The sequence below is a fragment of the Apis dorsata genome, unplaced genomic scaffold (assembly GCF_000469605.1).
Source record: "Apis dorsata unplaced genomic scaffold, Apis dorsata 1.3 scaffold_291, whole genome shotgun sequence".
Lineage (NCBI taxonomy): Eukaryota > Metazoa > Arthropoda > Insecta > Hymenoptera > Apidae > Apis > Apis dorsata.
In genome coordinates, this window is record NW_006263566.1 from 30,643 (window position 1) to 35,935 (window position 5,293).

Here is a 5,293-nt window from a genome sequence, read left to right on the forward strand (position 1 = left end):
ATATTGTAATCATTTTTAACAATTCTTATTCAATATAATATTGCTATTCTCTATAAATATAAAAATATTTTGATTATATTGATTTGATAAAGATTTCTATAAATATTTCTTTTCAATAAAATATATTAATTCTCTCAAATTAAAATGACGAAAAATTTCATTTGAATTCTCTTTTTGATGGCAAAGATATTTTGAAGTTCATAAAATTCATCAACATAAAACGGGTCACGTAAATCTATTAAAGAATAATAGCAGGTTATTAATAATTTGATCTTCTGATTTTGCAAAATGAGTCAACGGATAGGAGTTGATTATATTTAGTCAAACATGCGCAGGTATAATCTATGCAGGTGTATACTTAACGAAACAAAACAGTCTACATTTTATCTTTGCGATCTTTTGATGTCTCAAACAATATTCACAGTTAACGTGAAAACACAAATATTGAAAAATTTTTTAAAAATTGATTAATGTAGAATAAAAAGATTTATTTAAAGCGATGTTTTAAATGTTTTAAATGTTTTAAAAATTAAATATATTTTAAATTACAGAAATTAATTTATGAATAAAAAATATTNGTTTAAGATATTAAAAATAAAAAAGAAAGATGTGGATTGAATTCATGAAATTGAAAGATGAATATCAAATATTTTCAATATTTTTTTTTAAATGGCTCTTAAATGAAATAAAAAAAAAATAGAGAATATATATTATGTAGAAAAATAAAAAAGAAAGTTATGTATGTATATCAATTAAATGAAAATTAAAATTAGAAAAGAATTATGTTAATAGAGAAAACATTTAAAAAAAAAAGTAATTTGGCAGTTTTATTTTTTAAAGAATTTGTAATAATAAAAAGTTATAAGAAAAATGACAATCAAATTGTTGTTATTATCTTAATATCAAATATGTTATTATTATTAAGATTTCTCCGTTTTTATATTCTATATTAATTTGTAAATTGTCATGATGATTTCGAAATTTCGCGGATTTCATTTTGAACATTATCCTATTTCTTTCATTAGAAATATTCGACATTTCGAAATTTCGCGGATTTCACTTTGAACATTATCCTATCTCTTTTATTAGAAATATTCGACACCACGAAAAAGACAGATAACCTTGATTAGTTTTCCAAAAAAAAATCAAGATTATGAATCAGGAATGTTGTGGCAAAATAAACGAACGAAATGAGCAACGCAAAGATAGAACAAATTCAATCATCGCGAAAATAAGATCAATTAGTATCATCCGCAAACAAACTTATTTCAACATCAATAGCATTATTTATTTCTTATTAATGGACTGTCATTATTTCAATAAGATTTATTATTAAATTGAAATTAAATCACTGGAAGCCATAACAACATACCATTGAAATGTTCTCAACAATATAAAAATTTTATTATATATATATATTTTCGACTTAATTCTTCATATAAAATCATTTCTTTTACAATTGTATCATCATCTGTGGGATGATAATGGGATTTATAATTTCTATTAAATAGTTTATAATAAAATACTTTATTTTTTGCTATTTATATATTATATATCAATATGTTGTAAAGTATTTCTGTTGATTCATATATATTTAAATTAAGTAGAAATCAAAATTATACCAGTGATTTATATTTTTTCGTTATTCATTAATACTTGTTAAAAATAATATCAAATTATGTTCAATTTGAAACGAAATAAATTTTACTAAAATCTTTTTTAATACATTGCGAAATAATTAAATAAAAACTTTTTAGTTAATGGTTTGGAAGATAATTATAATTAAAAAGGAACAAATATTCTATAAATATAATATTCTTTAAGTGTATAAGATATATTTTTCTTATTTGCTTAATAATATTGTTCAGATAATTTAAATATAATTTTAATATAAATATTCCATTAGCTTCTTAATTTATAGAGAATTGTGTAATCAATCGTTTTATTAATTAAATTATTGCGACAATTCATTATTACTTCATATGACAACTTAAGCGACTTTTTTTAATTTATAAAATTATATATAAATTTATCTTACTAATATATATATTATTAGTATGGAAATATTGATACAGTTTTTCACAAGTATATTAAAAAAAAATTCAGCAAATCATACATATTAAATAATGATATTACATATTAATACATATATTCTAAAATTTCGAAGAAATATAAAATTTTCCGCTTTTATTCGTAAGTTTCGGATGTAGTTTGATATCATACAGGTACAATTTATTTCGCATCTATAAGAATCTATTATAATATATGAAAGTATTCTAAAAGCACATTCCAATTTCTGCCTCTTGTTTCACAAAAGGCTTTAAGCAGATCTCGGTTCGAAGATACGTATTCATTTACATATTCAATTTACATACCAACAATTTTTTATGTCTCTAAGCCAAGAAACTCATTTTTTGTAAATCTTTTGTATAAATTCAATAAAACTTACACTACATTTACGAGTATACACTACATTACAGAGTGTAATGACGCATCAAGCAATGATTCATCTTACCAAATAAAATCGATTAAATAATATAAGTTAATTAAGTTAATTCGTTAAAAGGTTTTACATAGATCGAGTTTTCATTTTGTGATCATAACGCAAATAATTTTTTTAATTTTTTATTTTATATTTTGATATTTACATATAATACTTACTTATATAATATTTACATATAATGATTTAATATATTAATTTAATAGTAATATTATGGTTTAAAAAATGTAAATTTATTAAAAAGAATGATGAAATCTTGAAAAAATTCAGTAATATACAGAAAATAATGATACAAGTTGAAAATGAATGATTTTCGTATAAAAAATATAATTTTAGTATAAGATTTTGTTTTTAAAAAATCAATTATGAAATTGGTGTTATATATAATATTTTCAAATATTTATTTTATAAAAAAATATTATAGATTACTTNTATAGTATAAATATAGTAATGATAAAAAGAGATCATAATAAGTGATTGCATTGTAACTATATGATTCGGATTTCTTTTGTTTTTATCTTATATCTTTAATGATGAATTATACATTAATAAACTATACAAGTATTTATTTTATCATTCTTTTATGAACGACACTTTAAAAAAACACATATGAAAGAATATTCTAATATATAAATAAATCACAATTACGTAAACGAATTATATATTCAATTGTTGGTATAAAGTAAACTATTTTCTCTTGTAATTAACTTTCATTGATTTGAATGATTTTAAATTATTATATAAGTACATCTTAAAATGCTTTAACAGATCATAAAAGATTATATTATTTTTAAAGAAAAAAAGGAAATTGATTTTTCTATGATCTACATATCTATCAAAAATTATTTATGTATTATGTATTATTAAATTATGTATTATTTAATATTATGCTTCAAATTTTTCTTCTAGTTTGATTTGATTTTTTCCTATTATTAATAATAACCAATATTCAAAAATAAAAATATGTTTATTTTATATTTTTCATCGTATATAATAACAAATTTATGTGAAATCGAAATTACATTGTATTATTATATATGTATACATTGTATTCCTTTGAAAATAAAGAATGGAAATACAGTTCTTCATAAGTATAGTGAAAAAAAAGTTCAGCAAATCATATATATTAAGTAATATATATATTTGGATTTCTTTTTATAGAATTAATTTATACAATTTTTCACACAAGTTTATACTTACAAGTTTGATTTATTTTTAATTACAAAAACTCACACTAATTTATTTGACAAAAAATCATTAAATTTTACGTCAAGAATATTTGATATTCTTTTTAATATATTGTATAGTGCAATTGTATTTATTTTTTATATTTCATATAGTTCTTTGTATAATATGTACACATTGTAAAAAAAACTCTTAGAAAGACAGAAAAGAATTATATTTTAGATGCATTTTTACATTTACTTTATAGTAGACCGTATCTTTATTTACAAAGATCATGTCGATTATGGAGAAAAAAGGAATTAGTACTGTTCATAAGAATTGGATCGTGTTCTCTGTTCTAAGACATAAAATATTTTATGATTTTAAAATATTATATTATGATAATATTTTCAGATAAATTATTTATAGATATTTTGAGAGTCGTGATTATCTTGAATAATTTTATGATTTTTCTATATCACGAAGTAATGTACCATTACAAGAACTTTCAGTAAGAAATTATATAATCTTTCATTGCAGTTTTTGCATTTTTCTTCCTCTCGTTTGTGTTTCTAGACAAAATAATCATTTGTATAACATTGATAACTCTAAAAATTATAAGCAAGATTTTGATTTCGTCTTTCCTTGTTATGAATTCCTGATAGACTATGATACACTTGATTTAAAGATTTTTTTGTAAATTTATTTATTTAAATTATGAACTTTTAAAATTATATGGAACTGATTTTATTTGATTGCTACTATTTGAATTGATTATTCAATATTATTATTTATTTATTTATATATTTTATATATAATTATATATAATTTTATATATTTTATATATAAGAAATGATGGTACAAGAATAATAAAATTTTCTTTAGTTTCGTTATACGTTTTTAAATTACTTTTATTTAAAATTTGAAGAAATTTCTTTCTTTTTTCTGGATTTCTTGTTTCGATTTTATACTAAAGTTCTTTTTAAAATATTAAAAATCTGTTTACTGAAAAATATGAAAACGTAAGAATTCTAGCAGCGTTAATTGGTAATATCAATCAATTTAAAAAAGCGTAAAAAATATTTAAAAGAAATCAGAAATCTCTTTTATTTAAAATTTCAATAATCTTTCGAAATCTTTTAATAAATAAATTGTTTTAAATATATGTTTTATTTTCAGTACTTATTCTTTTCTTTGTTATAATAGTATTTTTTATCTAATTTTCTCGATTCCAAAATCATGTGGAAAAGACATAAATTTAAAAATTTATAATATTTAATCGGTAGAAGAAGAATAACGAATCATGTTTCTTTGAATTCAATTCAATTCATTATTGACCAAAACTGAAATAATTTCCCATTGTATTGCGATATGGAACACCGAATAAGTTCATGAGCCAATAAATCGTAATAATCCTGATATATTGGTATAGACCTATTATACAGAAAATGCTGTTAATGTGAACGTTAGATAGATATGAGATACAAAAATCGTGGCTTATGATGCAACACATTTGAATCTGCATTGTTGTTTCACATATGAATTGTATTTTGCATGATTTATCACAGTAAACGCAATATTTTAAAATTTGTCAAAATTCAAAATTACAAATTTTTACATCCAAAAAAA